Below are 24,700 nucleotides of genomic sequence, written 5' to 3'. Positions count from 1 at the left end.
GTTGGATTGTATAGGCCTTGGTCTGATTTAACACTACAGCTCTTATTATGTCATTTCATGCTTTTGTAAAAAAAAAAGAAAAAAGAAAAAAAGGATGGCTTGGTCATATATATCTATATATATATAAGCCTTTTGGCAGTGAACACTGTCCTTCAGTAGCTTGGAGTGGATTCTTCTGAAAGGGATGGGCACAAGAATTGTATAGAATAAACCGCCATTGATTAGTTCCCTGTGCAACCAAGGCATCTACAATGACTGAAATAAATAAATAAATAAGTGCTAGCATTACACCTTTTGTGAAGTAATTGCTGTAATTTGAAACCAAATGGAAGATAAGAATGAATACAACCAAAGGATGGGGGTGGGGGTGGGGGGATAAAAGCTGGCATAAATGCTGGTAATAAAATTGGCCTCCTGGTATTAGTGCATCCTAGCAACAGCCGTTATGCAGGGGAGCCAACAGCGGGGCAGAGACGAGCAAAATCCTTGGGAACTGACATTCAAGTGCAGCAGTTTGGTGTTTAGTTGCTTGTGCCTTGTGCATATCCCCGGGTACTTTTAACGTTTAAAAAAGAAAACCTAACTAACTTAGAATCTTACGCTTGACTGATGGAGAAAACAGAAGGGTATTAACAATTAATAATGATTCTGTGGGGTGGGATTCATCTACTAAGTAGGGACTGATCATTTCAAAACAGGGACTCCAATTATTTATTGATAGGCTACCCCATAACAGAAAGTTCTCTGGATATCTTACAGAGTAAAACAATAAATTAAAATTAAAATTGCATAACAATAAAATGCAGCAAAAATCCAATGCACTGATGATGAAGATCAAAACAGAACAATTAAGAGAAGGGAGCAGATTAATTTTTTTTAAAAAAAAAACACCCTAAAGCACTTAGAACCATGGCATCGTTTAAAAGATCTAGGGATAAAAATAAAATAAAAGGATATTTGCCTGGCATCAGCAGGAGAGCCTCTCTGGGGATGGAATTTCAGAATCACGGAGCCACATAGGAAGGGTCGTTACTGTGCCCTTAAGATTCCTTCCACAGACAGGCTACTTTCACCTGATGAAAGTTTTTGTGACCACACCCTTCCCTTATCTTTGACCTTAGCTAGACCTAAGGGTTATCCCGGGATCGTTCCGGGGTTGTCCCTGCCTGCTCCCTGGATCCCCTGTGTGTCATTTACATGAACAGGGATGATCCCAGGACGATCCCGGGATAAACCTTAGGTCTAGCTAAGGCCTTTCTCTCCTTCACTCTCTCTTTCTCTTAAAATACTCAAAAACGCTAACATAGAAAATAGCAGTGGTGTTATTGAAGCTCCCTATCTTAAACTGAGACATGATGCAGTTTTGTGTTTAAGCCCAACCATTTCCTGCAGGAAGACATGATCTGATCTAAGCCCAGACATACCAAGCAGCAAATCAAGACTAGAGGAAAGGAGGCATTTCACAATACTCTTTACCGAGCAATGTCATACTGAGGAGCCAAACCCAATGTTGACATCTTTATTGAGCTAGATGGGGCTCTATTGGCACCTTGCTCAACCAGATTCATCCTGAGCTGGAAGCTGCAGTACTACCTTCTGGCCATCTTCAGCGGTGGCACTGCAGTGTCAGAAAGGAGGCCAACACTTCTTTCCACCTGCAAGCTACCATCGTGATGTAGGGTATGAAGCACCTGCTGCAAAACAAAAAGGACAGCAGCAAAGATTGGTGTGTTCCCAACAGATTCTGAATAGATTGTTGGGGAGATGGTTCCATAATTTGGTGGCCACCATTGATAAGGCCCTCTCCTTTGTTGTCACTTTCTGAGCTTCCCTCGGAGGAGGAACCTGGAAGAGGGCCTTAGATGATGAGCATAGTAAACAGATAAATTCATGCTTCAGGGGTTTAGTGGTATACGAGCTGGAGGAGGTTCAATACATGCACTCACACACACCCCATTTGTATATGCTGCTAATACCTGACATACAATAAAGTGCTCTCTCTCTCTCTCTCTCTCTCTCTCTCTCTCTCTCTCTCTCTCTCTCTCTCGTAAACCTGCTATGTTTTATCATAAAATAAATGCTTAGACTCTTCCTTTGCCACTTAAACACTCAAACTCATACAACTCCTACTCTTGTTCTTCTGTTAGCTGCTATATTGGGGATAATATTGTCAATGTGTAGAAAAACTAGGAAACCTCGAAAAGATGTGATCTGGTAGACATTAACTTCTATCCATTGGAAACTGATGCAGATGTGAGCTTCTTGCCACAGTGTTAGTATGCCAACACATAAAGGCTGGGGAGGAGGAGGAGGAGAAGAAAATCAGAGCTGGGAGAAAAATGCAGGGTGTTTCATAGAGCTGGCATTGAGAAATAGGAATACTGCAGTTCCAAAACCATGATTATGTTTAAAATTAGAAGTTAAATGCTATTTGTCTCTTTGTTTATGAGGAGCACCAAGCAGGACTGAATGGAGGTACACCCACAACCATAGCCATGATAGAAAAAGTGACTCTTTCTAAATGAGAACATAGTAACTTAAGAAGAGTCTTGATGGATTAGACCAAAAATCCATTTAGCCAAGCATCCATATTCCCACATTAGCCAACTGGGACCCTCAAGAAAGGCAACAAGTGGGATGTGAAGGCAATAGTCCTCCAATGCTGTTGCTCTTCAACTTCAGGTGTTTAGTGGTTGATGACAGTTATAGCTGAAAACATCTGGAGGGCACCGGAGCACTTACCCCTGTCATGGAAAGAGCCTACACTGTGACTGACTCTGCATAATGCTGAAAGTCCAGTTAGCTGGTGTGGTATAGTGGTTAGAGCATTGGACTAAGGCCAGGGAGACCCAAGTTCAAATATCCACATGCCTACAAAGCTCACTAGGTGAGCTTGAGGCAGCCACCAACTCTCAGCCTATCCTACCTGACAAGGTTATTGTGAGGATTAAATGGTGGAAAAATAATTTATACCACCTTAAGTTCCTTGGAGGAAAGGCAGGATTCATATGTTATAAATATTAGTGTGCCAGCTTTCAGGTATTACACATTAGCAGACATTTCATTTTTATGTGTAATTTTTGAAATTACAACCTGTTTTTCTTAAAGATGTATAGGATCCAAAGCAGCTCACATGATGATGTTAAAACAATAAGATTTCAAAATAATGATAAAAAAAATACCATAGTATTAACACAGGAGTAAAAACAATACTGGAAAAAGAATTTATAAAGCATCCAAAAGAGAAGAACAGAAACAAAACAAACCAGAAACCAGAAACACTAAGGGGCAAACTTGATGTGATGTCATTCACACAATGGCAGGAATGGCATTTTGAAAGTAAATTGTCGGCGCAGAGGTCCAATCCAGACTGGGACCCTGGGGTGGGATAGGTAGGCGGAAGTGGACAAGGGGACAAAAACACCAATGACAGTTGAAGAAAAAGAGAGATGTGTACTCTGGTGTTGAATAAAATTAGAAATATTTAATGGTAATTTCCTCAATAAAAAATTTATAGATTTAAAAAAGACAAATTGACGCATACAATAGCTCGATGTTTTGGGCCCTTAGGTCCTTCATCAGGAGCTGTACCGTTGTCAAAGTTCGTTTATATAACAAATGGCTGCCTCTGAGAACGATACAGGGAAGGAGATTCAGCATTTGTTATATAAACCAACTTTGAAGATGGTACAGCTCCTGATGAAGGACCTAAGGGCCCAAAACGTCGAGCTATTGTACGCGTCAATTTGTGCAAAAAGGGGGCTACCAATAGGAACAGTGATTCCCCCTCCTAGTTCATAACAGGAGGCTTTAACCTTTTGCCCTCCACTGTGGTCCTAATCCAGATCAGCCCCCCTGTGCTTGCTATTTGCATTATGTGTATGGTAGAGGGAGACTTCAATCATACAGTTGAAAACTCAAGCCTTAGCTAGACCTAAGGTTTATCCCGGGATTGTCCTGGGGTCATCCCTGTTCATGTAAATGATACGCAGGGGATCCTGGGAGCAGGCAGAGACGACCCCAGGACGACCCCAGGATAAACCTTAGGTCTAGCTAAGGCCTGAGTCTCAGATTTTGTCCCAGAGGAACTTAAGCCCTTGTTGAAACCTTTTGTTGAATTAGTGTTTTCATTTGTCATTGAAACAACTGGTTTTCTATGGAATCATACCAAGCTAATCATTCACCCTGTTGGTCACTTGGCACAACTATGGATAGCAAATAGTAGGGAATGGTCAAGGGGCAGTATTCAGAATAGCTCCTGATTAGAATTCGGTTCAAAGCCAGGCAAAAAGTTGGGTTCATAGCAGGAATCTTAGAGTACATTTTTCCTAGAGAAGGACAGATCTTAGACTGCTGAACAACGAGGGCATGATGTAGTTTGTCTCATTTGGGTCATCTGGAGCTACTTGTAGGTACATAGTCACAGTGCATGTTTCTTCTGTATTGTGGTGGTGGTGAAGGAGGAGGAGGAGGAGGAGGAGGTAGAGCAGAGGTCTCCATCCTTTGGGGGTCAGCAGGCACATTTGGAGTTTTGACAGAACGCTGTAGGTGTGCTCACAAAATGGCTGCCATGGTGGCTAAGGTTGGTCACAAAACACTCCCTGAGGCAACCTGGTGAGAATAAAACAAAAGTAACTTGCTCAAGAACCCTAAGTATGTGGCAGCAGTGGGTTTTGAGCAGCAAAACACAAAATCACTCTTTTAATCCCAAATAAAGATGGTGCTGGAATGCAGCACCTCACTTTATAGCATGCTAACCTCACAATTTAAAAAGTAAGTTTTTTTTTTAAAAAAAGAAATAAAATAAACATCAGGTGGGGGAGGGACTTTGGTGGGTGCCAAGAGAGGTGTCTGCAGAAACTTTGGACCACATTGGAAAGAAGATAGTGCAGCAGCTTGCAGAAGGAGAAAGGAAGAAAGGGAATAAGCATATGTGTTCAGTGCTCATGTTTCATGCCCAGGCGGCCAAAAGCATCCCAGTTAGGTTGTCTAGATAGGTGGATTTTGGCCATGTCATCAAGTGACTGTTTAGGACATTAACTGGCTCAGCTTTCTTTCTTTCTTTCTTTCTTTCTTTCTTTCTTTCTTTCTTTCTTTCTTTCTTTCTTCTGAGGCTCTAACTCTTGCAGTCCCTTGGATATTAGAGAAAATGGGCAGCCAATAATGTTCAATTGTTTAGGAAATAGCAAAGCTGTTTTTACCTTGAAGCATTCTAGACATTGACTGGAATCCTTTGTTATGGTCAAAGACGTATTTGAACAGTGAGCAAGAACCAAGTAATTGCTTGGCCAATTATCTCAGATTTGGTGGAGGAAAATGATCCCCTTGTTCTCGCTGAAGCGGTACAGTTGCTTTGTAACTGAAAATGCTGGAGAGATCGATCCTAGAAAAATCTGCATGCAAAGCATGTGCTACGTGAGGACATGCCTCAAGTTCCTCACAAGGCTTCTAGAGATCCTCAGCTGGGCTCTCACTTCAGGTGATGGGGAAGAGGGCCAAGTCAGAAGCGGTGCGTAAAGTAATATGGAAGACAAGCCCAGGATTCAATACAAGTTCTGCTTGCTCCATGTCCAGGGCTTTTGCTAAGGGGTAAAGAACAGTAGACAATGCTACCTCTGAGTCTGCTAAACTCCTGTCATCTTTTGCCAGACCTCTTGCTTTGTTCCTTCAGCTACTGAGCCCTAATGCTTGGCTTGGTTCTACTTATTCCAGACCAGTGGATGAATTTGACTTGGGGCTCATCTACACCTGCAGCCCTTTGGGGAGTGGGGAGGGATGATCATGGAGTTTTCCACTTCAGGGATCGCCCTTCAGGGGCTACATGCCAGCGAGTTGTCTTGGGAGTAGAGGGGCGTTCCAGGGTGACATTTTTTAAAAAATGAAAGAGCCCTTGGTTGTGTGACTGATGTTGGGTCCTGCAACAGTGTTGCCTGAATAGATGGGGGAACAGAATTGGCAATTGGGTCTATTGCATGGTCTGGTCCCTCTGTCTGTGTCTGTCCTGTGTACTATTGCTGTTTAGCATCTGCTTCAGGTTGGGAAGTTGTCGGTAGGCCAGGACAGGTCTGCCTCCCAAGGCCTGTGAGAGAGAAGTGTCTGTGCTGATGATGGGTCGGAGTTCACTAATGAGCCGTTGCAGTGGTTTCAATTGGGGGCTGTAGGTGACAACCAGTGGTGTACGTCTCTTGGTCTGTCATCCTTCCTGGGTATCCATATGGCCCTGTCAATCTGTCTTTAAGTTTAAGGTGCTACTAGTGTTGGTGATCATCTGTCCAGTCATGAAAGAACAATAATGTGGTTGGCTTGGATGGTGGCGGGTGGGGGTGGTGTCTGACAGGGAATTTGTGCAGTTGGAAAATTTGCTTTAAATTTGCTTGGCGGTGTCTGTTCCCTGAGAAAAAAATCAACATTTTAGTTTGAAAGAGGTGGGGAGGGGGGAAATGAAGAAGAAAAAATCATTTCCATGGAGAATTTACAGGAAACAAGGCCATAAATCCCTATGACTGTGGATCAGTTGCAGGGTACAGATTAAAAATAGCTCCTGGTGTGGCAACAGGACAAACCGCATAATGTGCTATATGTGCTATATGTCTACTCAGAAGTATGTCCTGTTGATTTCCACCTGTTATGGAGGGTCTCTGCATGTATACTTGAACTCACGTGTAGAAATGCTTCACACACCAGCCGAATGTGCACACAGTGGTATATGTGGCCACTAGGAGTGCTGCCAGGGGGCGGAGCTCATCAAGGCGGGCCCCATGCAGTTTGCAAATCATCAGAACTTGTCCCATTCACAACCCCCGGATGTGAATGCAAGCAGGAGTGTGTTGTTCCGCAAAAGCGTGCGCATTCACGGACTTGCAATTGTGTCCGAAAAATGCACACTATAAAATGTGCCTTAAAAACACAGACGTGTGCCCACACATTTCTGCGCTTTAGTCCATGGGGAAGGGGGGGGGAAGTGCGCATGTTTGAAAAGCGCACCCAGAAATGCGTCCTTTTCCCTGTCGGAATGAAAAGAAAAACAGATCCCAAACGAAAACAGGAGGAAGGCAAAGCAAGCTTTGAGGCGATACTTGGAGAATCTCAGTGAATTCAAGTATCCCTGGTTCTCCCATCCCTAAATCCATGAGGATCACTGAAATCATTTGATGGTGTTTTGTACGGGGTTGAGGAGATTCCCTCAGTCCCATTCTGCTATTATTCCGACAGTCTGATACAGGCCCGGCCAAAGGTCTCTTGGGACCTCAGCTGGCAGTGCCACCACCCACCCAGCTGACCAGCCTACTTCCTCACCCGCTGTTCTCACTGCCCACTCTCCCAGCCACCATCGCCCACACTCCTGCATACCCTCATAGAATCATAGAATCATAGAATAGCAGAGTTGGAAGGGGCCTACAAGGCCATCGAGTCCAACCCCCTGCTCAATGCAGGAATCCACCCTAAAGCATCCCTGACAGATGGTTGTCCAGCTGCCTCTTGAATGCCTCTAGTGTGGGAGAGCCCACAACCTCCCTAGGTAGCTGATTCCATTGTCGCACTGCTCTAACAGTCAGGAAGTTTTTCCTGATGTCCAGCCGGAATCTGGCTTCCTTTAACTTGAGCCCGTTATTCCGTGTCCTGCACTCTGGGAGGATCGAGAAGAGATCCTGGCCCTCCTCTGTGTGACAACCTTTTAAGTATTTGAAGAGTGCTATCATGTCTCCCCTCAATCTTCTCTTCTCCAGGCTAAACATGCCCAGTTCTTTCAGTCTCTCTTCATAGGGCTTTGTTTCTAGACCTCTGATCATCCTCGTTGCCCTCTTCTGAACACGCTCCAGCTTGTCTGCGTCCTTCTTGAATTGTGGAGCCCAGAAATGGACGCAATACTCTAGATGAGGCCTAACCAGGGCCGAATAGAGAGGAACCAGTACCTCACGTGATTTGGAAGCTATACTTCTATTAATGCAGCCCAAAATAGCATTTGCCTTTCTTGCAGCCATATCGCACTGTTGGCTCATATTCAGCTTGTGATCTACAACAATTCCAAGATCTTTCTCGTTTGTAGTATTGCTGAGCCAAGTGTCCCCCATCTTGTAACTGTGCATTTGGTTTCTATTCCCTAAATGTAGAACTTGGCATTTATCCCTATTAAATTTCATTCTGTTGTTTTCAGCCCAGCACTCCAGCCTATCAAGATCACTTTGAAGTTTGTTTCTGTCTTCCAGGGTATTAGCTATCCCACCCAATTTGATGTCATCTGCAAATTTGATCAGCGTTCCCTGCACCTCCTCGTCTAAATCATTAATAAAAATGTTGAAGAGCACTGGGCCCAGGACTGAGCCCTGCGGCACCCCACTCGTTGCCTCTCCCCAGTTTGAGAAGGTTCCATTGATAAGTACTCTTTGAGTCCGATTCTGTAGCCAACTGTGGATCCACCTAATCGTTGTTCCATCTAGCCCACTTTTAGCTAGTTTGTTAATCAGAATGTCATGTGGTACTTTGTCAAAAGCTTTGCTGAAGTCAAGATATATGACGTCCACAGCATTCCCACTGTCCACAAGGGAGGTTATCCTATCAAAAAATGAGATCAAATTAGTCTGACAGGATTTGTTCCTGACAAATCCATGTTGGCTTCTAGTAATCACTGCATTGATTTCAAGGTGTTTACAGATTGACTTCTTTATAATCTGCTCCAGAATTTTCCCAGGGATGGATGTCAGACTGACTGGTCTGTAGTTCCCAGGTTCCTCCTTTTTGCCCTTTTTGAAGATAGGGACAACGTTAGCCCTCCTCCAGTCATCCGGCACCTCACCCGTCTTCCATGATTTTGCAAAGATAATAGACAAAGGTTCTGAGAGTTCTTCCGCTAGCTCCTTCATTACTCTTGGATGCAGTTCATCGGGCCCTGGAGATTTGAACTCATTCAAGGAAATTAGGTGTTCTTTGACCATTTGTTTATCAATCTCAAACTGCAATCCTGCCCCCTCAACTTCTGCTTCACTTTTTCCAGGGGGGTCATAGATCCGCTTTTGGGAGAAGACCGAGGCAAAGTAGGAATTGAGCACTTCAGCCTTTTGTTTGTCGTCTGTTATCAATTTGCCATCCTCATTAAGCAGTTGAACCACCATTTCTTTCCTCTGTCTTTTACTACTCACGTATCTGAAGAAAGCCTTTTTATTGCTTTTAGCATCCCTCGCTAATCTCAGGTCATTCTGAGCTTTAGCCTTCCTGACGCCATTTCGGCACTTCTGCGCCACTTGTCTGTACCCTCCACCCTCCCTGCTTGGCTGACCTCCCTCTGACTTACTTACCCAGCCAGCTCAGCTGGTCACTTGCTCCTGCAGCCATAGCTGCTGATCCCACCTTCTGCCCTCTCATGGTAGCTTAAGAGCCCTGCAGGTGACTGGGGCTACAGGCAGGAGGGAGTGGGCAGGCAGAAGCACATGGCTAGCTGGCTGATTGAGCAAGTGAGGAATCAGATAGGCTGGGTGGGTGGCTGAAGCCATGGCGGCCCTCCTGGCAGGGCAGGGCGAGCGGTGGCATTTGCTCCTGCCGGTCCCTCTTTCCTGCTAGCGTGGCTGCTGCTCCAGCTCTGTGCCCCAATATTGGGTGAGGTCTTGCGAACTCCATGAGAGGTTGACTAAGGCCAGACTCTCACAATAACTCACAGGAGCCCCACAGGTGGCTGGGGAATAAGGCAGGAGTAAGTGGCCAGCCAGCTGCCAGAGCAAGTGGCTGGCCAAGCGGACTGGAAGGTGGCCAATGTAACACCAATTTTTAAGAAGGGATCCAGGGGGGATCTGGGAAATTACAGGCCAGTTAGCTTGACATCTGTTCCACGTAAATTGGTTGAAAGCATTAGTAAAGGCAAAATTAGTAAGCATATAGAAGGGCTCGTCCTAGAATCATAGAATCATAGAATAGCAGAGTTGGAAGGGGCCTACAAGGCCATCGAGTCTAACCCCCTGCTCAATGCAGGAATCCACCCTAAAGCATCCCTGACAGATAGCTGTCCAGCTGCCTCTTGAAGGCCTCTAGTGGGGAGAGCCCACAACCTCCCTAGGTAACTGATTCCACTGTCGCACTGCTCTAACAGTTAGGAAGTTTTTCCTGATGTCCAGCCGGAATCTGGCTTCCTTTAACTTGAGCCCGTTATTCCGTGTCCTGCACTCTGGGAGGATCGAGAAGAGATCCTGGCCCTCCTCTGTGTGACAACCTTTTAAGTATTTGAAGAGTGCTATCATGTCTCCCCTCAATCTTCTCTTCTCCAGGCTAAACATGCCCAGTTCTTTCAGTCTCTCTTCATAGGGCTTTGTTTCTGCTGAAACAAAGGCTTTGTCCTGCTGAAGAAGAATCAACATTGCAAATGCAGTGGTGTCCCTTCAGCAACTTAATATTAATTCTTGCTTCAATCACTTTTCTCCAAATTCTACATTCCGCAGACTCCTTTTTCTCTTCTCCATGGAACACACAGCCTCACAGAAGAGATCCTTTGTATCTTCCCAGAGTGAATCAAGATCACATGCAACGCCTAATCCTATCTATGTTTACTTGGAATTAAGCTCCGCTGTGTTAAGTGGGACTTTCTACAAAGGAAGAGTGCATAGGATTGCAGTCTTGCAGCACACTCATATGCACTCAGAAACGAGCGGCATTGAGTTTCAGTGGGACTTAGAATCATAGAATAGTAGAGTTGAAAGGGGCCTATAAGGCAATTGAGTCCAACCCCCTGCAGGAGTCATTGGTTCCATTGTCATACTGCTCTAACAGTCAGGAAGTTTTTCCTGATGTCCAGCCGGAATCTGGCTCCCTTTAACTTGAGCCTGTTATTCCGTGTCCTGCACTCTGGGAGGATCGAGAAGAGATCCTGGCCCTCCTCTGTGTGACAACCTTTTAAGTATTTGAAGAGTGCTATCATGTCTCCCCTCAATCTTCTCTTCTCCAGGCTAAACATGCCCAGTTCTTTCAGTCTCTCTTCATAGGGCTTTGTTTCTGCTGAAACAAAGGCTTTGTCCTGCTGAAGAAGAATCAACATTGCTCCTGCAAAGGCAAGTCTTGTCGCACTAATCTTCTAGAATTCTTTGAGAGTGTCAACAAACATGTAGACAGGGGAGATCTGGTGGACATTGTTTACTTGGACTTCCAAAAGGCTTTTGATAAAGTCCTTCACCAAAGACTCCTGAGCAGACATAGCAGTCATGGAGTAAGAGGAGAGGTCGTCTTATGGATCAGTAATTGGTTGAAGAACAGAAGGCAAAGGGATTGTGAAGAGCTCCAAAGGGATCTCTCCAAGCTGGGAGAGCGGGCATCCAAATGGCAGATGCGGTTCAATGTAAGCAAGGGTAAGGTGATGCGTGTTCTCCAATCAAATCATGTGTACAGAGCAGCGTGCATTAAGGGAAGTTATGTACTTTATGGCTTTAAAGGGGGTTGGATAAATTCCTGGAGGAGAAGGCTATCAATGGTTACTAGCCCTGACGGTTATGTGCTACCTCTTGTATCTAGGCAGTAAGCCTGTGTGCTGTTACACCATGTCCTGCTTTGTTGGTCCCTGGTTGGCAGGTGAATGACCACTGTGTGAACAGAGGGCTGGACAAGATGGACTCTCGATCTGATGCAGCATGGCTCTTCTTAGGTTCTTAGGTAGGCTGGGAGGCAGGCTAAAGCTTTCTTGTACTGGCTGGCCTTTGGGGAGTAGTCTGGACCTCTGTTTATGTTGTTTATATATTAGAATATGTGTGTGTGTGTGTGTGTGTGTGTGTGTGTGTGTGTGTGTATTTTAAATGTTTTCAAATGTTTTAATATTGTAATATGTTTATTTATTTATTTTTGTATCTCTCTCTCTCTCTCTCTCTCTCTCTTTTAACTGTTCATATTTTAATTTGTAAAGCTGCCTTGAGTCCCAGTATTGGGGGAAAGGCAGATTATCATCATCATCATCATCATCATCATCATCATCATCATCATCATCATCATCATCATCCAGCAAAATTCCTCCTCAACCATAGTCTGTGTTTGATACACAGTTATGTTGGATATCCAAGCTACAGATGTCTTCCAACTTTTACATCTTCCACTCTTGAAAACTGTACAGCTCAAGTGGCTTCATAACAATCTGTCTATTTATTTATTGCTTCTTACACAAGAAGGCAAGGATGGTGAGTCACTACTAGAGTGATTTTGCTACAAGATGTTTTTATCAAAATAGTCTTGTACACTATTACTTGTAAAGGAGAAGTACTACTAGTTAGTTCCAGACCTTGAGACCGACTAAAAGTATTGTCTCTGAATGTCAAGTTTAATGTGGAGAAAATAACACAAAAAGAAGCAGACACCAATGTGGGTGGGTTACAAAATGCTGCTGCTGCTGATGTGGCATTCTCAAGATGACTATTCATGAGTATTTCTAACTGTGGCCCTTTCTACACCTACGGATTATCCCAGGAAAATGGTGGGATTGTCCCTGTCTGCTCCCAGGATCCCCTGTGTGTCATTTGGATGCACAGGGATGATCCCGGGACGATCCCAGGGAAAAAGGCAGGTGTAGCTCAGAAACCAATATCACAGATGAGGTGATATTTTTGGATTGTACCACTTCAAAATGTAAGCACAGTTCCTGTGACCATTTGCTTCTCCATGCCAAAACTGGCCTTCCTTTTTGAGGCAGATTTTAATCTTGTTGCTAGTCTTGCAACAGCCGGCTAATATGACAAAGGAAGAATTTGGATAAACTCTCAAGGTGAGATGCTTCCTAAGACATACAAAGAGCATCCCTACACAAATCTATATTGGTTTATACCACTTTAACTGTCACAGTTTCCCCCAAAAAACTTTTGGGAATTGTAATTTGGTGAGAACCACCAATCCCCTCTTTAGGACAGGCCTGACAATTATACCCAGCTTAGTGAGAAAAATCCCTGGATGACCGACTAGACCTGCTGGGTCTCCCCCACCTTTTTTTTTTTTAAGTAACATTTTTTAAATGGCCCAGTGTTGTTAAGTGTAGCATTGGGCCAGTGGAGGCTGGTGGCTCCGATTTCAATGGAGCTGTGAATTATTTCCAGGTTTCAGTCAGGGCATGTCTACACTAGGCGATATCCTGGGGGTTGGGGCTTTTTTAAAAAAGAACACTTACTTTTTCACTGGAGCGCACCTGCGCTCCAGCTCCTGCCTTCTTAAAAAAAAATGGCAGGTGCAACATCCTCCTTCCTCTCTGGACATCGCACGCCGTGTGTGAACCCAGGGGGAGGATCTCGTGATCAGCATATCGTGAGATCCACCCCTCCCGTGGTGTAGACATGCCCTCAGAACCTGCCAAAACGCTAAAGGAGCTCTCCAAGGTGCTGAAACCTATCCCCGATATACGTAGGTTCAGCACCTTGGAACAGTCTTTTAGAGTTCTGGCTTTTCCTGACTGAAACCATAAATGGATTCAGAGCCCCACCAATATCAGAACCACCAGCTTCCATTGCTGAAGGTGTATTCAGTGGCTGGAGCTGTATTGCTTTCAGAGATGTGACCTGATGCAAATTAAAGCCCCAAAATGAATGTTCAGGTAAAGGGTGTCGAACACCATCTCACTGGCTGTGTTCGGACAACACAATAGTCCATGGTGGGTTCATAGTTAACTCCACAGTTGATTATCGAGGAGGTACTCCCCATATGCCATGATTATTATCAACCGTGGTATGGATTAAGACTAGCTTCGATTTGACTATTAGTCAACGGTGTCTCCCCCTTCAGTCCTCCCACTGGAATCCCATCAGCCATTGTGAGTTATGCCGGCTGGAACACAGCTGCTGCCGCTTTGGTCACTCTTGCCAGGGGACTCTGTAGTCACCGGAAATAATCAACTGTGTGATGAAATAGTCAACGGTGCCTGACAACCGACGGTTGTTCAAATAATCAACTCTTCACAGCGTTGGTTACTTGTGTTAGTTATTTCGGACAAATAACCAACTATGGTGTGAAAAAGTCCCTACATAGGACACAATAACCATCCGTTGACTATTTAACCCACCACTGACTATTTAACCCACCATTGGTTATCATGTCGTCCGAACTGACTGTCAGTTTATCTCTCGCAGATAGTCATTTTTTCCTGCCAACCAGGTTCCAGTATCAGACAATCAGTCTGGTTGGGAGAGAAGTGGTTTGGCAAAGGGACTGTAGGGGAGCAGGCTTTGGGCAAACGTGTCTCTAGTTGTCTTCGGCTGGGTCCCTGCCCATTGGGAACAAGGCCGCTAGTAGCCATCGGAGTCTGGGTATTAATCATTCATTCATTCTTTCATTTATTACATTTCTACACTGCCCCATAGCTGAAACTCTGGGCGGCTCACAAAAAATTAAAATCCATTAAAACACATTATACAAAGTACAAAAAGAGAGACATTTACATAAAACCATATTAACAGACAACACAAAGACAAAGAAAATATACCTAAAACCAATTTGTTAAACCATTAGCCAAAGACAATCGAAGGCCTAATTTCAAACTCATTGTATGCAGGCAAATGCTTGAAAGAAGAGGGCACTTTTAAACTGACGCTGAAAAGATAACAATGTTGCTGCCAAGCAGGCCTAGTCAGGGAGATCATTCTATAACTGGTGGGTCACCACTGAGAAGGCCCTCTGTCTTGTTGCCACCCTCCAAGCAACAAGAGAGTAAAAATGAAGAGGTTGCCATTAATACATTTGAAAGTTTTGTATAGCAGGAAGAAGTTGCCTTTACTGACCAGGGGTCTTATATGCAGGGAAAGGCCTGTGATTGCTGTGGATCTGCACCATATTGGTTAGACGACGCAACATCCCGCAATGCTATGCTATGAAAAAGTTGTGGATTTACCCTGGCTTTTTCAAAGGAAGTGATGTCAATATGGGGCTTCCGCCATGTCACGTCGCTCCAGGGCCAATCCAGGGTCAACCCTGGGGCGGAGCCTGGTGGAAAGCGACCAACGATTGGTCACCTTCCACCAGGAAGAGGGCAGGGGCAGCTCTGGATGATTGCCCAGAAACCCAAAGGAAGTGAGGCAGGTGGCTACTAGGAGGAGGGCTTTCTCCGCTGTGGCGCCCTGGTTGTGGAATGCGCTCCCCAGAGAGGTCTGCCTGGCGCCCACACTGTACTCTATTCGTCGCCAGCTGAAGACCTTTTTATTCTCTCAGTATTTTAACATTTAATTTTCTTAAATTTAAATTTTACTGTTCTGCTTGGTTTTATCCTGGTTGTGCTTTATACTGTATTTTGTATTTGTGCTTTTAACCCGCTGGTTGTTTTATAATGGTTTTAATTTTTGTGAACCGCCCAGACAGCTTCGGCCATTGGGCGGTATAAAAATGTAATAAATAAATAAATAAACCCCACACTCCCTCCTCGGCATCAAGATTACCCAATGCCACCCTGGGAGAGGGAAAGTGCAGGGTTGAAGAGGGAGGCAGCGTAAACCTTGTCCTGTGAAGACAGCCCCTAGAAGAGCCCACAGGAAAGGAACTCTGTGATGTGTGCGTGTAACACACATCACAGTGACTGGTTTGATCCAGGCCAACAGCAGCTTACTATTTGGACATTTTCACTATGCACTTGCTCTCATCTCACTTGACTCTGCTGTGCCTGGGAGCCTGACATTTGCTAAATGATCTCTAAGTGCATGACTGAGTTCTTGACATTCCACTGCAAATATTCCTTTGCCCACACGAATCCGGCCCATAAACCAGCTTGCCACCGGCTGGGAGCCTATGCAGGCCAGCTTTTCAAGTGCTCTCTCCTCAGCTGCTACATCTGCCGTGATGCTGTGGAACAGGCTTTCTTCGTGGTTGTTTCCATCCCTGCGTCATTGTTTATGTAGTCAGCATTTTAAAGCTGAAAAGTATACCGTGCAGGCTCAGAGGCCTTTCCTGCGTTATTACTACTGATGAGGTCCAACGCAGCTGTGGATTCCTGGGCACTTCTGCCTGGGTAGCTGGAGAACTTCCCAAAGAGGGGCTGGAACCAAAAAGGGAACAGGAAAGCGGTGATGCCAAAGAGGAAAGGGAGACTACAGATGCAGTCAACGGGAGGCAAAGGTGCTTGTCTGAACAGGAAGAGAGACCACGCCAGCTGTTTCTTTTCTCTTATCCAAACTCCCTGGACTGTTGTCTTGAAGGAACTCCTAGATAAGGACTAAACTACGTGCTGTGTTCAATGTGCAGCGTGCAGCTGACCCTAACTTCTTCTTCTTTTCTTACCTTTGTGTAAACCTTACCTGGGCAATTAAGAGAAGGCAGCAGGAAGCAGCTAAGGGAACAGGCGGTGACCCTGGAAGCAAGGCAGCTCCAGCGACCGAATAGTCCTGCGGCCCGGCATGATCAAGGGAAGCACCGGATGAAGCAGCTCCAGCCACTGCTGTCTTCATCTTTCTTAAGGCCAATCATTCTTTCTCCCTGTCCTAGGTGTACATCAATATATTGTTTTTAAGTGTTTTTATCTTATGTGAACCACCCAGAGCGCTTCAGCTATGGGGCAGTATACAAATGCAGTCAATCAATCAATCAATCAATCAATAAAATCCCAGAGGCTTTAGGGTTAATGAAGACAGAAGTGACACCAGTGGTGGCTGGTGGCTTTGATGTCAGTGGGGCAGTGAATCCGCTCTGGGTTTTGGTCAGAACGCTAAAGGAGCTATCCAAGGTACTGACTGAAACCTAGAGCGGATTCACGGCCCCACTGACACCGGAGCCAAGAGCCACTACCAAATGACACCTACTTGGCCCAGTGCTGCTTGTTTTTATAAGTACTTGTTTTTATAATTACTTATATTAAAAAAGATTTTAACAAATTTAAATCTGTTCAGCAATTTATTGGTGGCAGATTATTTTTAGTAAATTACAACTGTTTAAACAGATTAACAGATTAATCAATTAAATGTTCAGCTTCATATTAATTTCCATTAAAAATTAAGCACCTCTTATAAACACTGTTCAAAGAATAAAATAGGAAAAGAATTTGCCAGATTGTTTTACAATATGTCTTCCCCCCCAACACACACACACACTAAATGGCTATTTATTCAACCTTGCTCTCTTCCACTCTTTTTAATCTCTTTGTAAACCCTGCATAGGATTAGATTGCCCCTAGTGACCTAAACTATGGCCAAATGATTCTTCTAATCCAAAGAAATCAGGTATTGGTGTTCTGGATTAATTACAGTGAGGAAAACAAATGTTAAAACTTCCTCCCCACGCCCCCACCCCAGCTCCATCCCTATCCTTGCAAATTTGTGTATGCATGATGGTCCTCAGCAATGTACTTCTTTTTAAAAAATGGTGGTGGTTCCTCTTTGTTTATTGTTTCTCCTTTGTTTTATCTATAGTACTCAGGGCTTGAAGGAAACAGTTCAGAATCTCATGACAATAACAGCTTTTGTACATTCCCAATCATGTTTTTCTTCCTTCTTCTTTTTTTTAAAAAAAGTATACATACACATTGTACATTCACCAGCACGTACAGCTAGTTAAAATGTGGTCAGGATGTGCATTTCATATATAAATCTAAAGTCTGCCAAAGCAAGATAATTCCAAGGGCATTTTATTTCCTAATCAATGTGTGGCAGAACGAAGTTCAAGAAAAGTTACTGTTTTATATCTTCACCTTGCAATGGATAAGAAACTTTTAGGAGAAAGGTTTTAGCAAGGAGAAGGTGGAAATTAACCCCTTGGAAACCACAGACTTGATTCATTCTTTTCCTAACCCTGTTTTTAAAAGGTTATTGTTCATTCACAATAAGGTTTCAACATGCTTTCTGCACAGATTGTTAAACACCATTTTGTAAAACGAGGGCAGAATCCTATGCATGTTTAGGCAGGAAAAAATATCCTGCAACTCCCCAGCCAGCCTGGGGAATGCTGGGAGTTGTAGAACTTTTTTCTGTCTAAACATGCATAGAATTGTGCCTTAATTTAGGAAAACCTAAAACAAAAGGGCAAGGAATTTCCATCATTTTTTATTTATTTATTTATGTGGCTCAGTCAAGCCCCTAGGATGGTTTATCACCAGTATTGGATCAAATGACATAGAATTACCAAAACTACTATTTCTCAGACACAAATATGCATGTCCAACTCAAACGTCAGTCTCCCCAACCCACCCAAACAAACGCCTACCTAAATAGTCCTTAAATAGTCCTCCTAAAACGTACAAGAGAATCAGCTGGACCAACATCCCTGGAGAGGGTGCTCCGAAGTATGGGCACCTCCACTGAGAAGTCCCCTTCTGCTCTTTGGCTTTCTGGGCACAGAATAATGAACGCATGAGCTTTCATTTACCATCTCATTTTTAAAAGAATAAATTTCAAATTTTCCTGGACATGGGAAAACATCCCCTAAAATTTGTTGCTGTTTTTCACAGTAGACTTACAAGCCCACTGTCTCTGGCATTACTGTTTATACTAGAATTTGGTACTGGGAGCTCCATCACACCAGCATTTTATTGCACTGTCATCCGGCCTTGTTTAGCGTTTTGCCCTGCGACCTTCACACGATGTCATTTCTGTCCTGCAGTCATCTTGCCTCTTCCCCTCCATTTTATGTGTTTTTCGGGGCAGGGAAAGTGCAATATTTTTTCTCCACGTGGCATAAAACCGCCCTTTCATCCCTGTGTATTGCCGTCCTTGCGCTATATCGCAGAAAGTCCTTTCTTGGGGGAGTGTGCGTTGAAGGGCAGTCTTGCTGACAAAAGAAGAGGGTGGGAGCAGTTCTCCCCCAGCACGCTGAGTTGGTTGAATGGACTTTTGCTGCTCCAACCCCACTCTCATTGATCTATCATCCACCCCTTTCAACTTCTCTCTGTCAGTTATAGGTACAAGGCCGGCCTTGTACCTAGTGAATAGATTTATTAGGAAATAGTTTGAGAATGTCAGATGTCTCTACAAACTTATCTCTGTAAGTTCTAATGGGAGTAGCTTGTTCACTCCCTGTCTTGGTTTTGAAGCTGCTGGTTCTCTAGGAACTTCAGAGTGTTTTGGAAAAGGTGGAGCTGCTCTTTGAACTGAGTTGTAACATCTCGCTCTCTTGCCATGTGGGCATGGGTTACAAGTCAGAGGACTTGCCTGTCAAGTAGCTTTGAATAGGCCTTAAATGCTGGTGCAAAGCTGAAAAAGCTTTGCTAGGTTTCATCTCTTGACGCAACGCTTGACCTCCTTCTTGTTTAGATTCTATCTCTGCTTGGGACTTTGAAAGCATTCTGCACATGGACGCTTTGCTATTTAGACTTTAAATATCTAAGAACTGTGCTATGAAAAGTAATTAGGCTTTTCATAGACTTGGACTTGCATATGCTCTAGATTCTGTACTTGTGTCCAGACTCAGGTGGCAGGGAGTTCTTAGTCCTTAGCAGAAAGATGGGGCTCTGGGGCTTGAAGTTTAACTTTTCCTGAAGTTGTGGTAACAGGGTCAGCTCAGTAGTGGTAGGCTGAGATTGATAAGTGCATGACGGATTTCTTTTCCTGGCTCTGGTGGCTCAGAGCAAACTTTCCTGGGACTTTGTTTTAGGAAATTAGACTTTTTTCCTTTTTTTTTGAGATGCCAGCATATGCGGCGTCTGGAGAAGCTCAAAGCGGTTACCGGCATACCCTATTCACACCCCTTCTCCAAGTGTTTGCCAAAGGATTGTTTCAGAAAAAAGAGCTTAAAGCTTTCTAACTATTGTTCAGCTTTAAGTGGGTCTTGGAGACTCTATAACCATTAAGCTTGTCTATCGTGTGATTTCATCAATAAAAGAAGTCTCACTGATGTGAGTGTTTCGTGTCAGCTTGCCAGCACGTGTGAATACCATAGGGAACAAGCTCTGAAACCTAGCAAAGCTTTTTCAGCTTTGCACCACCATTTAAGGCCTATTCAAAGCTACTTGACAGGCAAGTCCTCTGAGTTGTAACCCATGTCCACGTGCCAAGAGAGCGAGAAGTTACAACTCACTTCAAAGAGCAGCCTCCACCTTTTCCAAAACACTCTGATGTTCCCAGAGAACCAGCAGCTTAAAACTGAGACAGGGAGTGAACAAGCTACTCCCATGGGAACTTCTTACAGAGATAAGCTTGCAGAGAACATCTGACATTCTGAAACTATTTCCTAATAAATCTCACTAGGTACAAGGCCGGCTTTGTACCTATACCTGACACCCTCTTCTTTTCACCTGCTGTACGAGGTGCCCAGCCAATGACACACTAAATCGCTAAACTTTAGACAACAAAACCAGAGTGGGAGGAAGGTGCCCACTTCCATCAGAATGTCCATCAACCACAAGAACCAATGAACTGGAGGGGAAAACAGAAGGGGCGGGGTGGGGGCAACAATACAAGGAAGCACGAACCAGCACAGGGGAAAAGTAAACAAGGCCAAATAGCGCAACAACACATGCATGTGAAAGTGACCAGTGCTTGATGCGCTAATGAAATGGAGGTGGAAATTGCGGATGCATATCAAGAAAAAAAAAGTAGGTGCGATGCAGCTCTGAAACAGGATTTTCCTCGATTGCCAGATGCTGCTCTGTCTAGCTAGGCATCGAACTTTGTTCTACATTGAAGCATCTTTCTAGCCAGAATAAACAAGACCTTGGTACAAGAGAAAATAGATTAGCAAGCAAGCTAAAATGGGCATTAAAAAAAACAAAAGAGTGAAACATGAAATGTATGCAGGACTGTTGGGCAACTCTTGTTGGCATTTTTGTCACTTCCATCAGCAAATGTCTAATAGTTTATAGATCCACAAATCCATGTTTAACTCCTGTTTTACACTGGTGTGTTTTATATTCTCAAATAGCTGTGTAAAAGACTGCTATGCTCAAAAATGGGTGGACGTACGCAATCCACACCTCACTGCATTTCCTCAGAATTAGTCCTAGTGAATTCAATGGGGCTTACTCATTAGTAAAAGTGTGCCATATTGAAGCCCTGCTTATCTATAGGTACTGGATTTACACCTCTATCAGGACTATTTCCCTTCTGCAGAAGCTTCTTAGAAGCTAGTTACTTATTTCAGACTACTACCTTGTGCACACTTGGTTGGGAGGAAATGTGTTTCCATGCAGAGGGTTCCTGTGGCTCTCAATCAAAAGGCATTGTCCTGCAGCTACGCTTTCTCTTCTTCCTTAACAGAATTTTTTTTCTGGTAAGAGAAAAGGTGGAAGAAGTGGTGGGAAAACAAGGCAGTGCTATAGCCGGAAGGTGATGTGCAGCGCATCATCAGACGAGTGTTTTATCGCACGCTCGTTACTGGTCACGGTTCCTCACAGGTCCAACTGGACTGTCTTCAACTGTGATGATGGGACCATGTCCTCCATTTCACCTAAAGACAACAAGCTTACTTAGGGGGTGAAGGACAGGTTGCATGGTGCACAGCTCCTCCAACACCTGGCTGCCGCCTCCTGTCATTTGCCGCCTGAGGTGACTGCTTCACTCTGTCTATGGGTAGGGCCAGCCCTGTGTTGCAGTGATGCAGGGTGAAAAGTTTTTCCAGTGCTTTATTTTTTCACAGAAAATGTTCAATTTCACAAGTTCATTAGTAATAATGAATGGATGCCAAATACAATATTAGGCAGTTTCAAATCCATACATGCATGGTTGTCTGCATATCCTGCACAGTTCTTTGGATTGCTAAAATGTATTAGTGTGTCAACCTTTGTTTCCTCCCCACCTCCCAAAATTTTAACAATGTAAGGGAGCTACATACTATTGCTTTTGCTTTTAAATTTTCACAAGTATTCTAATAAAAATGTCTAAGTTATATAAAATCTAAATCACATTAAGTCTTCTTTAATTCCCCCCCCCCCTGTAAATATTTCAGCTCAAATACTTGTGGCATGTTGGGACCAAAAAATTACATGGGGTCTATTTATTTAAAACTTTTCTTGGTTGCCTTTCAGGGCAGAGGCCCTCACAAGACAGCTTACAAGAATAAAATACATAAAAAACAGTTAAAATATTAAAAGCAATAAAAACATAAACACAATAAATTAGCAATTAAAAAACAATAAAGGCCAACAATAAAACCAGCAAGAAAAACCAATGGCAATAACAGTCATAACAGTATTCTACTGTGGCCTTCTCATCATGAGAAGGCCATGGTAAAATAAAATGTTTTCAAGGCCTTCTTAAAAGCCTGCAAGGATAAAGGAGAGGAAGCTCCATTGACCCTGTCCACAGGCCATGTTGACTGGGGCTGATGGGGGTTGTGGGCCAAAACACTTAGAGCTTTCTACTCCTTATCTATAGTATGCAAAAACAAAGCAAAACATCCAGAGACTGCTTCTCCTGTTACAGAAAATTGACCTCGGTGTGGTGGGAGGTGGGGGTAGGGGAAAGAATGGAGGTGTAATGCCCTGGGAGATGCCTGCAGCCGGCAGATGTTGCAGGTCCATCTTCTACCCTCCTTGCTCTAAACCTGATGCCCTCCAGATGTTTTACATGTCATCTCCCATAAGTCTCAGCCATTGTGAATGATTGTCAAGGATTATGGGACTTGTAGTCCCAAACATCTGGAGGGCACCAGGTTGCCTACCCCTACTCTAAACATTAAGAGGTGACCCTCTGCAACTTTCCTTCCAAACGATCTACTCAATACACTGCAGTTTTATGATGCAGTTTAAGGTCTGAATCTGATCCACGCCCCCAATCGCATACAGCCTGAGGCGAAGCCAGAGGGCTTTCATATATAATAAGAACCATGCTGGCTCCATCTAGTCCAGCATTCTGTTATAGGCATACTGATTCTGATACTGGAGGTAGCACATAGCCATCAAGGCTAGAAGCCATTGATAGCCTTCTCCTCCAGAAATTGATCCAATCCCATTTTAAAGCCATCCAAATTGGTTCCAATAACTACATTTTGTGGAAGTGAATTACTGCCTTTTATCTGTCCTGAATCTCCCACCAATCAGCTTCATCGATTGATCCCAAGTTCCAGTATTAAGAGGGACAAAAATGTCTCCTTATCCACTTTTGTGGATAATTCTTTACACCTCTATCATGTCTTCTCTTACTTGCCTTTTTTCTAAGCTAAACATCCCAGATGTTGTAAACCTTCATAGGAGAGTTGCTCCAGCTCCTTGATGGCTTTAGTTGCCCTTTTCTGCAACTAAATATGCATAGATAAGAGTCCTAGCTCATTTGATGGAGCAGACTTCCTTGTTTAAAAATAAATATTAGCTGAGCAGGCCAACTGCTTGAATTGGTTTCCTGTATGTTTCCGAGTCCAATTCAAGCTGCTGGTTTTAACCTATGAAGCCTTACACAGTTTGTGACTGCAATACCTGATGGAATGCCTCTCCTGCCCAAACACCATTATCAACACCTGGGGTCTTCCATCGAGTGCCTCTTCTGAGGGAGGCTCAGAGGGGGGCAACCAGGGAGAGGGCTTTCTCAGTGGTGGCTCCCTGAATATGGAATGAGTCCCCCCACTGAGGCCTGCCTGGCCACAACACTGTCATCTTTTCAATGGCAGCCTAACATTGTCCTCTTCTCCCATGAATTCGATGGCATAGGAAGGGGCGCTCATGTCAGCTGCCTTGGAACAGGTGTATTACTGAAATTGTTTGTTGAAATTGTTTTTTTAGCTGTTTAAATTTTGTACTTTTAACATTTTTTTTTAGATTATGACCTCGTTCAGGTGACATGCTAAGCTATGGTGGTTAAGCATTTTGAGTGAAACATTAGTGTGTCATGTGAACCATGACTTAGTGTGTCATGTGAACTATTCCCTACCATGATAGATACATAACCACAGTTTAAACACGCTTCTGCACCATTTGCTGCAAAAGGGTTGACTGCCTAACCATGCCGTCTGAACAGGCCCTATGTTTTATTATCATGTTGTATCCTGTAATGTTGTATAATGTTGTGGTTTGTATGCTTTTCCATATGAATTGTTGTCAATCACCTAGAAAGCTTCAGCTATTGCGCAGAAGAAGAAGAAGAAGAAGAAGAAGAAGAAGAAGAAGAAGAAGAAGAAGAAGAAGAAGAAGAAGAAGAAGAAGAAGAAGAAGAAGAAGAAGAAGAAGAAGAATATGTTATATGGGTGGCTGAAAGGAAATGTAAAGAGATCAGAGCTTTTGGTGAGCCGTCCTTGGGCAGAATATCAATAGAAATAAATACATAATGTTTCCTCTCCACCGCACAACCCCCGTCTTTTAAAGAAAGTGATTGGCTACCGCTGAGAGACCCCTTCGCGGGATCCGTTTGGGAAGGCAGTCCTGCAGTCCCAAAGTTTTCTCTCTAGGTGGAGCGCCCCCAAAAGAAAGCCCGCGAGAAAATACTGAACACCAAATATCCAGGCAAAAAGTGACACGCACCACTTCGCAACTCCTCATAGGCTGGGCCGCAATCAAAGCTCCCAAGAATGAAGTGACCGCCTCCCAACCATCTCCCCGCCTCGGGCCACGGCCGGCCAGCCAGCCTCCCCCCCCGCCCCCTCCACCCCGTCTCCTCCCTCCTCCCCGCCGCCAGGAAAGTGAAGGCAAGACCCCCCCCCCTCACCCCTGGAAAGCCGCCTCTCCCCGCTCCTTCGAGCGCGCAGCCTGCCTCTCCCCGCCACTCTTTCCAGGAGACCGACTGACGCTTTCGAACTCCCGACTAGGGCGCAGGCAGCAGCTGCGCAGCCATGGCTAGAAGACGAGGGCGACGAGGAGGTGGTGGAGGCGGCGGCGGCGGCGGCGGCGGGTGGTGGCGGTGTTGTGGCTGCGACAAGTAAGGTCCCA

The 24,700-nt window shown here is 44.3% G+C and overlaps 1 long non-coding RNA gene across 1 annotated transcript; it reads right to left on the bottom strand.

Annotated features, from left to right (window-relative positions):
• Positions 1–876: 876 nt before the first annotated feature.
• Positions 877–24,700, bottom strand: LOC134399977 (uncharacterized). Its single transcript, XR_010025556.1, has 4 exons — positions 24,480–24,700; positions 16,221–16,403; positions 4,425–4,611; positions 877–1,694 (listed from the first exon to the last, which is right to left on the bottom strand). It is a non-coding gene; the product is annotated as an uncharacterized LOC134399977 (long non-coding RNA).

Source organism: Elgaria multicarinata, chromosome 6, assembly GCF_023053635.1.
Source record: "Elgaria multicarinata webbii isolate HBS135686 ecotype San Diego chromosome 6, rElgMul1.1.pri, whole genome shotgun sequence".
Taxonomy (NCBI): Eukaryota; Metazoa; Chordata; class Lepidosauria; order Squamata; family Anguidae; genus Elgaria; species Elgaria multicarinata.
Note: the sequence above shows the minus strand (reverse complement) of the source record. Positions and strands in the feature narration are given on the sequence as shown.